Raw genomic sequence first — 10,941 nt, forward strand, 5'->3', positions numbered from 1 at the left:
TTTGCAGCAAGGCAGGAGAGGAATCTAGTCCCAGTTCATGGTGCTGGGATGAGGATAGCTCACCAGAAATACAGAGACACCTGTTGGTATCAATTAAAACTGGATGGGAGGTTTCTCAAATGCATTGAGTTGGTTGAACTGTGCATTTAAATAGTAGAATTAACAAATCAGTACTTAAGATAGGTATTATTAATCACAGCTTAAAATTAGCTTGCAATAGCTAAAAAGGGAACAAAAATATATCAACCCTTGTTCTTCTAAATCTTTCATACTGAAGGATATTTAATTATTGCCATGATTTTATTTCATATTTCTTTGGATATACAATTTTCATATTTGGAGATATTAACTAGAAAAGATAATTTTTTTCCTATTCATAAATGAAGAAATTGAGTCAGCAAGAATAACTCAACCAAAAAAAACCCATAAATACAGCATTTCCTTGATAGAGTGGAAGACAGTTTTGATGTCAATGTTTCCTAGCCACAAGAGCATGCTCAGCCATTTTTCCTATACTCAGTGAGAAAATTCTGCATGTTCATAAAATTGTGGCAGCTATACCTCTGTTCTAAGTATACCAGGAGTTGTGGGAATATACTTTACAGTAGTTAGAATACTTTTCTATTTCAGGAAAAAAAAAACCCACTCTAGTACTCATAAAACAACAGAAAATTTTACTCTAAAAGCAGGGAATTTAACAACAACAGTCTCTGGGCTTCTTTGTCATGGGAAGTGGCTACAGGTTTGAGCTCTGCCTGTACACAAGTGAATGATTCAACAAACAAGCTGCCAGTGGTCCAGAGAATTCCATGTTTTAGACTAAAAAACCTAGAAAGCACAGCTCATCCTTCCTTCACCCACCTGTAGCTAATTGAGCTGCACACAATCAGGAGAGCAAGCAGTGGCTCTGTACAGCCACTGGCTGGAATTGTCCTCAGGTGCTTTGGAACACATCAGTTCATCCAGTACTGAGACAGATCATCTGCCTTCCCCGAGATGGATCTTACACTCGATTTCTATTTCCACCTGTCAAAACACCATCAGCTTTCCATTTTGCCATAATGTCTCCTCATTTTGCCAAGGAGGGACTTTGGCTTTTTGTCCAGAGGCAGAAATATGCCTCCAATTAGCAAAGTATTTTCCTCCTTTCAGCAAAGGCCTGCATAAGACAGCTTGAAGGTGTAGACCCAGAATTTAACAGAAGTGGTCACCCCAGGGGAGATTTTACCTTGTGTGTTAGGATTAAGCACAGGATCTGAGAAGCAGTGTTCACTTTGTAATTCTGCATTTCAGTTCAAGAGTAAGTACACCCATTAAAATTAATAAAAACAAAAAAAATAAAGAATTGCATACATGAGAGCTGCAAAAACCTTCTGAACCACCATCTTGCTAATTCTGCAAACTTGGAACATATTTCAAGAGTTCAAGGAAGAGTTTGATCAGAGGTAAGTCTGGACATTGCAGACTTCCTAAGTAATATTTCCCCACTCTCCCAAAGGTTTTTATAATTGATGTTACAGGAGAAAGTCCTATTTTTCCTAGTAGAACAAATTAATCTTTCCTCCCTCTGCAAAATAAATATTTTTGAGACATAGCTGCATGTATCCCTTCACAAGTAACCCCTCAAGCAAGTCATAGAAACTTTAATTAGGAAAGGGAAAGGCCCAATGTTCTGTGAGATCCAAAAGTTCTTGTCAGATCACTCAGCACGTTTAGTGGCAAGAGAAAAATCTTCAGTTTGAATCCACACAGCACCAGGGAACTGTCTCTTCTTGCAACAAAAGTCACCCAATACAAAGGCATTGAAATTGTACTGTAGATATATACAAGTTTACTTTCAGAACTAACCCAAGAATATTTTATAATACTACAGCTCCTGTGCCACACTCTGAGGTGTAAAAAGTTGCTGGTGTCTGGGAATGACCATCCCAGTGTGGTACTGTGAAAAGATGTGAAACTCTATTGAGGAGTTGTATTTTATTATTGTTTTTCACACTATTTAAAACTGGTCTGCAATTTCCACTAGAAATTTTTAAATGCACGCCCACTCCTTACATAAGTAATTGACAGAAGGTGGTCTTCGAATAGGAGCTGCACCACTTTGGCCAACAGAAATTGAAAACGGAATGACTTTTTAAGAGGTCTCATCCTAAATACTAATACTGCAGGCAGTTTACAGACAAAGAAATTAAGATGCACGTGTTTTCTTTAACGTATGATTCCCCTAAAGAAGGGTTTAAAAGGGAACTGACTATGCAAGTTTTAAGCTGTGGATCCAAACCCTTTTTGAGTCCAAGCAAAAGTGCAGGCAAATTCAGCCAGGCTCTTTGCTGGCTATGCACCAGTCTATAAATGGCAGCAATGATGGAAGCAGTAGGAATAAGAAAATCACAGAATGGAAAAATCAATGGCTGAAGAACTTCAAAATCAGATGTTTCTGGAAGTTCCTTCTTACTACTTCTATAAACCTGAGAGGCCTCCACTTTACCTGCCAGCTAAAGAAAAGAGATCAACTTATCTAGGGTCATAAGAACAATTATTTCTTCCACCTTAATTGCAAGAAATGCCCATGAGAGGTAACCCAGCTGTGAAGGACGTGACTGCACATGCCAGGCAGATGTTGCCAGCACCAGAGCTCATCCTATGTTCCCCAAATGTTAACTCCTCACTGGGGATTATGCATGTCTTATATGTGGGCAAAGAGCAATTTCTTTGTTCTCCAGCTTTATTACAACACAGTGAACTCTTTGGGAGTGCAAATTTTTGCCAAGAAGCAGCAAATTAATAACATATGGATGTGGTATGTTTCTGCTTCCACCACAGGTGAACACAGTGCTTGTAAGAGAAGATATTTACAGCTTTCTTGAAGCAAGGATCTTGAACCCAGCCCAGCCAGGCCAGTGGGAACCAGCTGCAGTTCTGCTGAAAGAAGCAAGGCAACAGAGATGAAACTGCTTCCTCATCAGTGCTGCTACTGAGCTGTTCCACTGCCTGCCTGAATCCAAGAATATACTTTATTAAACAGTCTCTCTGTAAAAAGTGTAATTTATAGGAACATTTACTTTGATTCACTGATTGTGTATGATTTAGCTGTTCTCAGATGTACATATAGATTCTCATTCTCACATTATTATTAAATTCTATGTATTTATGGTGTTTGGTCCTATGCACGTCCTGTCATATGTATTACAAACCATTTGCTTTCACAAATCACCTCAATTAATGCTTTCAGCCTGTCTTTTCTTCAAAACATTCACTTTATTTCATGCTCACTTATTAAAAAACATCTTTATTGTGCAAGCAATAAACTGCATTTATCTCCAATATTGGTTTAACTAAAAAAGGTCCTTCTGCTAATTCTCAGAGGGCTGCAGCCAGAGAAGTTCCTAAACTATGTTCATGTCTAAGTGCTATTCCTAAATGCATGCTAATTTGAAGCAGAAGAATTGGCCTGAGCCAGGCTTTGAACAGAAAATATTCTCTCTAAAATCCATAACTGCTTAACACAGATTACTGCTTTTTTTCTCCCTCAAACAGATGCACAGGTTTGGGGCTGACAATCCCACAAAATGTGCCCACTTCCAATATGGGATAAAAAAGATGAAGAGAGAGCAGCATAGATTAAAACCCCATGCCAAGACATTTTGGGGGTATTACCCAGCAGACCGCAACAGGCCTGAAGGTCACATTTCATGGGCTTATATAGAGATATTCCTAACTGACACTTATTAAACAATCAGACTTGCTACTTTCTTTAGACAACCCTGAACAAATACTAATTGAAACCATCTGCCTGACACGCTATCTCTGAAGTAACTAGAGATCTTCAGCTGACTTTAGACTAAATTACCCAACAGCTTCCACACAGAAAAAGCACACTCATGAAAGTGATTTACTGTTTTAATATAACACACACAACTATAAAGGGCTCAACCATGACCCTTATGGGTTCTATGATTATTCTCTTTAGGAAAGCACATCTGAGAGAGAAAACAGCTAAAAGCTGCCTGTTCTTCTGCATAATTTGTCCATGAGCCCTAAAGCATCTGCTTAAGGGATGAATTAGGTTTTTTGCCTTCAAAAAAATAAAGGCAGTTGGGGTCCTGATGGAATGAGATAAAAAACAAACCTTTCTTCCTGCACAGCACCTGTCCCAGTGAGAGTCAGATGCAATGTACTGAGAGCACAAGGACTGTTCCTGCCATATATTTTTTAAATATTGGAAAACTGATGAGCAAACAGTGCCTGCTCCTCTTACCCAGCCCATTTACTTAATGCAAAAATAATAAGAGTTCAGACTGATCAAAATTCTTGCTGTATTGCTCCATTTCTAGCAAGGGATATTCTGTGATCTGGTGAAAGAATGGCTAAAATACAATTTGTCTCATTGGAAGAATTAGGGTAGGTATCTATATCAAGATAGCAAAGCAAAAAAGAAAGCAAAGTCTCCACAAGGCTGTAATCTTTACTGCAAACAAAGCTGGTAGACTTCAGTAAAGCTACGTAGGCTATAATGAATGTTTTTGACTGTAGGGAGAAAAATGCATGGCTCGAGTCCAGGAACTGTCTCAGCCTACATACAGAACTAGGTCTGTAGGAGATCCTTATTCAGCACGTTTCCTACAAAAGACATTCATTTACATTTTCTTGTTTAAAGAACAGATAACTTCTCCATGTGAGAAATTCCAGCCGACAGGGGCTCAGAGGACTGAATGAGCACTGCAGAGACCACTGCACATTTCATACAAACACTCACCAACTACCGCCACTTGGAGATTTCAAAGCTCACAAAGAAAATTGCTTTTTCCATCAGAGCAGAAACTAGGCTATCAGTCCTGATTACTTTACATTTTCTCACCCTTCAACAGTGCAGTTTGAGAAGCAAGAGGCCTTAATCAAGCTCAGACACAAGGAAGGATTTCTTTTAAAGACTATCAATGTTAATGAACAACTCGGTCTTCTTTAAACATCCACACTGTGATATGGGCAAGTGTCTGAGTTTATCATGTCCTCAATCTTTTGAACAGCCAGGTTTTATTTGCTGAGCATTGATCAGGCCAGAAGGAATGAGCTTATCCTGAGTGGCAGTGGCTGGACTCGAATTCTGGACTTTTGATTGCAAAATGTTCAGGATTTGATGCAATTTTGCCTCAGCCAGCTATGCTGAGTTTTGGGCTGTCATTGTAAACCTAGAGACTAAAGAAAGCTGTCCTGGAGTCTGATTGGAAAACAGAAAGGCACATCCTCACTCTAAAGGCTTGTGTATATAAAAGTAAAAAGAGATGAAGTTTTGTGCCATAGGTGAGAAGTCAAACACAACTGGATGTACTGATTTGCTATTCCTTGTTCATGCTAGGAAAGAGGACTCCAAATGAAAAGATATCTTGAAAACCAGAAACCAAATATCCCATTGGCTTTAAAACAAACCCTTCAGAAAACTAGTCCACTCACCTCATGTATGAGGTGAATTTATACAGGTTCCTTTTATCCATTGATTAGTTATTTTATTGTCTACTGATTATGCCAGGAGCCTACAGCTGTGATATTGTTACAAAAAGCATACAGGTGTTTAATTTAAAATAAAAAGGCTTTTGTGCCATTTTTTAATAACAAAACTATTTCTACTAGCATTAGCATTTTATGAAGCTTTTTGAACTTATACTTTTAATATCTATTGGTTTAGCTGATCCAGTGAAATAAATCCTGTGAAATTATAACAGCCCTGCATAATTATCAGTCTACTAAAGGAAAGCTTTTCAAATGCTTACTCACTGACCTATTCAGTGTGCACACACACACACAAAACAGCCCCTCATGGACGTTTTAATCCTGGACATATCACTGTTGAAACGTTCAATATGTTACACTGGAGCTTCCCACTCCTCCCCTCAGGGCAGAATCCTTTCTCACTGCACCAGCTCCATTTTATTCAATACAGCATCTGTATTATTCACTTTTGCAGTAATAATGCAGTTTAATCTTTGAAGCTTTTCAAAAAGGGCTGCAACAGAAAAATGTGTGAGGAAAGAGATATGAAATAGCAATTAATATGTTCAGTAATGTGCAGAAGCAAAACCCTATCCTCTGCAAGCAAGATTCAAGTAATCAGGGGGCAAGCGCACCCTTACTTGCCAGTGATACTCAAGCTACTTCTGCAGCCTGCTATCTTTCTTGCTTTTTCAGTCCTCACTCCAAACAAACTTCCAGGAAATTTGGTAGAATTCCTACTCAGCAAATAAATTGCTTTCTGAAAATCATGCACTTACCCTGGAGCTTTGCAGGTATCAGGTGATGAAGGACATCATCTTTTAGCTTGAGTCTGTGGCTGCATTAACACTTCCTCAGGAAAACCTGGGGTTTTTTTCTGATGCTCTTATCTGCCACCACTCCAAATACAACACACCACAAAGCTCAGATTCCAATCTACTTAAAGAAAGATGGGATGGAAACCTCATTGTTACGATAATTGTCCCTTGTCCACATTACATGGATATTTTAGCACAGACACATTTCAGGGCATTCTGTTTAGAAAAATTTTATCTTTGTACTTCAGAAAAAGCATAGAGCAAGCCCAACTTCCTGAAGCCCAAGCACAGTGCAGGATCATGCCACCGCTTCATACAGGGTTAAATTCACCACCACACTGTTATCCAACAAAAGAACACCCAGTTATCACTGAAATAGCAAATTTTTCCTTTAGGACACCCAGCTCCTCTGTCCTCTTTAGCAGGAGACCATGGCACAGCTGAGAAAACTTCTCCCCTCTACCTGTATATTCCCATAGTATTTGTTGCAGTCAAGACAGACAGAAACAAAGACTCTTCTTTGTTGCTATGTGTTCTTCTCTTTTATACCCTTCATCCCACATGCAGTGCCCCTGTGTGCCCTCTGTGCCCTTTGGTGGTTGCTCAGTGCCCCTGGGCACTCCCTGGCTCATTGCTGTCAGTGCTGCTCACCTGCTGCTCACAGCTGAGCCCACTGGGGATGAGGCTGGGCTGCAGCCCCATCCCAATCCCACACACCGAGTGCCACAGCCCAGCCCCATCCCAATCCCAATCCCACACACCGAGTGCCACAGCCCAGCCCCATCCCAATCCCAATCCCACACACCGAGTGCCACAGCCCAGCCCCATCCCAATCCCAATCCCCACACACCGAGTGCCTACAAGTATTCACAGAAATAAAGCTGAAAAAAGAAAGGAAGAGCATCCCCTTTTCCAGATGCCAGCCAAACTTGTAAACATAGGAGAATTCCAGCTACAGCATCTGAAACTCTGGCTGGGAGCCCCAGACTGACTCTTGAACCATCTTTGATAGGGCCAAAAGCACAGTCAGGATGGAATGGAGCACAAGGACTCCTACTATGAGGTGAAGTCATCTCTTAATCCTCACTGCACATGTTCCCTTAGAGTTGGTGTTTTGAGACATAATCACCCATTTAATATTAGAACAGTTTATAATTTTAGCTAGGGACACCATACATACATTAAGGCAGTCCTGCCTTTATTTTTTTTTTTTTTTAAGTAAGGCTGATAACTGATCTTAGATATCGCATTTTTCAGTTCAGGCACTTAAAAAGTAAACCAAAAAACAGGTTTGTTTGAGTTTTTGTTTGTTTAAAAAAGAAAACTCTTGCTCATTTGCTTGTTCTCTTCCAGCATCTGTGTTAAGAAATCTTGAGCAGCATTTCCTTCCCCTGCCCCTTCCCTTGTTAATCACTTAGCTATAGCTGCTTTCTAACACAACAGTAATGCATGGTAGCTCATTTTATTGGCACAAAGGATGTGCTAAACATTGTCTTGTTCTCTTCCTTCAGAGTATGCTTCCTAGGAAAGGAAAAAATCATTACGTATTCCCACTCTGCAGGATGCCAAACGCAGACGTCTCCTGAGCAAACAGAATAAGTTATTCTGTGCAATAACTATAAAGGCAAGAATGAGATTACAAGAAAACATCCTCTACAGCTGTAAACACTATCTGCAAGGTTTACTATTCAACACCATTACATTTCCATGCTGAGCCAATTCCAATCCCTTCTCTTCTCATTGCTAAAGCAAGCACTGTTTCTTTTTTCCATTATTTTGGATCTCCTATGTACAATTTTTGCATAGAGGAAGAAATGCGTGTTGATAAATCAGTCTGAAAGTCAATCAAAACCAACACTGAATCATGCATTTCTTCTTTTAAGGTTTGATACCCCCCAAAAAACATTTTAAAAATAAGTGAATAGCCTAGGGAGTTTCTGCTTTGGCAGAACTCGAGTAAGGCAGTAGCCAAACACATTGCTGCTGGCATTCAGTCTTGGATATTTTAAGCCAGCAAAATCATAGCTTGATTCAGTATAATTAAAAGAGATGCTCAAAGGGGGCACTGTAAAGCTAAATGGAGAAATTATACAAAATGTATTTTAACAATCAACATTACTTGGGCAATCAAAGGACGGGGAAAATGGTGTTTTCTATGCTTTGAAACTAAATCAAGAAAATTGAAAAAAAAGACCCGCATAGTAGTAATTAGATGTGAATTCCCCCCAGCTCCCTAAAACAGTCTGTTTGGAACTGCTATGTGTTAAATACTTGCTCTCCAGGCCTGCATTTTTGCACACAGTCAGATTATACAAAGAATTGCAATCCACTAACCAAAGTCTGTTTAAAGGCAGGTGTCACCCTTTTCTTTAGAACAATGTTGGACATTTTGCTGTCACTGCAAAATGGACAAACTTACATCCACATGGAAAGTCTTTCACGACATTATTTACTGCATCTGCTTTATCTTGATTATGGTGGGGGAAACCATTAACCGATCTGATGATTGGTTAAAGAAAACTCTTGTCTAAACCTTTTAGTCTCATCTCAGCTATTCTTGTCAAGGTCCATATGGTCCCTATAACAAACAATTATCACTTCATAGGAAAATGTGAATTTCTGTCCAGTTTCTAATGGAGTTTGAACATGTTCTCCTCATTCTGCTATTTTGAAGTCACTCTTCTCATTTTTTAATGACTTTATAAACAGAGCAATGAAGAGGGCTATTGTGTTCTGCTGAGTCTGATTTACATCTGCATTAAATACTCCTTATGGCTCCCTCCAGCAGTGCACAGCACTTTCAAGGAACCACAGGAAACTCAGTCTGAGGCCCAAGGACAATGCCAGAACAAAGTTAAGGGGTCTCATTACCAAGGGAGAAGTCGGGGTCTCATTATCAAGGGAGAAGCACTTCAAGGGAGAGCAAAAGAGAACTACGAGCTATATACACTGATTTTATTTTTTTCATGCATGGCAGTGATCCATATGGTGACATTTCATCAATGAATTTATTAGCAACATTAAGCAATAGCTTTCTAGCCTTGTGTACAGAATTTATGCCAAATGTACTCAAAATGCTACAGTGGATTTGTGGCAGGGAAGTTGTAAGAATCTTTGACTTCCAAGTCTTAGACACTGGTAATTTGGAGGCAGAATAAAGGTAATTCAGATTGCAGCATTTTTATAGTCAGGCTGTGTAAAGCCACATGGATAGGATACAGCTATGGCATACAAGATAAAAGAAATCCCCCTTTGTCCAGCCTACAACATGGTCCCTGTCCTCCTCAAGATCTGTGGCAAAGGAAGCTTCCTACAGTTTCTCCTTAGAGAAATCTAATGGAGATCATATATCAGGTCAATATATTAAGGCTGTTAAACAAACGACTAGAAATATTAACTTAGTTCCAATTCAGCTTAGTCTAAATTGCTTTATTGAAGCACAGTGGCTGCAGAAGCATCACAAACTGTTCACAGCCAAGACCATGCTCTGTCCTACCCTTCCAGCCATTTTTACATCACCTTTCAGTGCACTGAGCAGTCTGGCTCCAGGCATCACATAGAGCATTTGTTCCACATGCTAACAGAAAACCTACATGTCACAGGCAGATGTAACTGGTCTTCTGACCTTACCTTCAAATAAAACAGATGATTATGTTACTTTGGTGTTATTTCTTCAATGTGCTTATAGGCACCTCTTTATCATCAATTGGGAATGAATGTGAATTCAGAGAGGACAAAGTTACTTTGATTAGCCTTAAAATGCATCTTATACAGTATAAAAAAAACAAAGGGGAACATAAAACTACTATTCATTCAGGTCATTTTTCAAATGAAAAACTCTACTCGATAATATAGAGGACCACAACCCAGCCTGAAAATCTGGTAGTCAGGCTATCCATGGTGATCTCATGGTTCTGCTATGATTCAGGAACACAGAAATCCATTAAAATGCTTTCATTAATCCCTGATGCTTTTACTGTATGTAAAAGGCACGCAGCTTAAATACCAAGTTATTCAACAGGTTTTAACCTTCTGCCGTGACTCCTTCCTGAATCTCACTGGCTTGGGGAGGGAAACAAATGATGAATCTGAACTGCAACAATGAAAAATTTAGAGACAAGTTAGGGCAAAAAGTTTTGCAAGACATGACTACCATGACCAACACATTTGAGTGAATACATGGTATTGTGAGGGCCATGGTTTGTCACCTTTCTACATGAACAGGAAAACATTCACCTTTACATTGCTGGAAATAAGTTGTGCAACTCCCATAAAAACTGGTGCAGACAGGAGCTGAAAAATAAAAAAAAGTTAAGGGAAAGCAAGAGCCTTTTTTACTGAAAACAATTAATTTGGCTGCATTTCACATCAAAGTTCATTAATACTCATTTACATGCAATGTAAATGTTGCATGATTGCTTTTGATATTGTCACCTTGAACACAGTTAGATGGCAAAAATTATGTTCTGTTCCTTGTGTTTTCATTAAGCTAACAGCCAAAAAAAGCATAAAAAATTTGATAATATAATCATCTCATAAGCAGACACAAAAGGTACACACAAACCCATCAGCTCTATATTCCCACTGAAAAGAGGTGAACACTGTCCTGCACAGCTCCTTCCAGAGCCATTGGAAC

This window comes from Lonchura striata, chromosome 8 (assembly GCF_046129695.1).
Source record: "Lonchura striata isolate bLonStr1 chromosome 8, bLonStr1.mat, whole genome shotgun sequence".
NCBI lineage: Eukaryota > Metazoa > Chordata > Aves > Passeriformes > Estrildidae > Lonchura > Lonchura striata.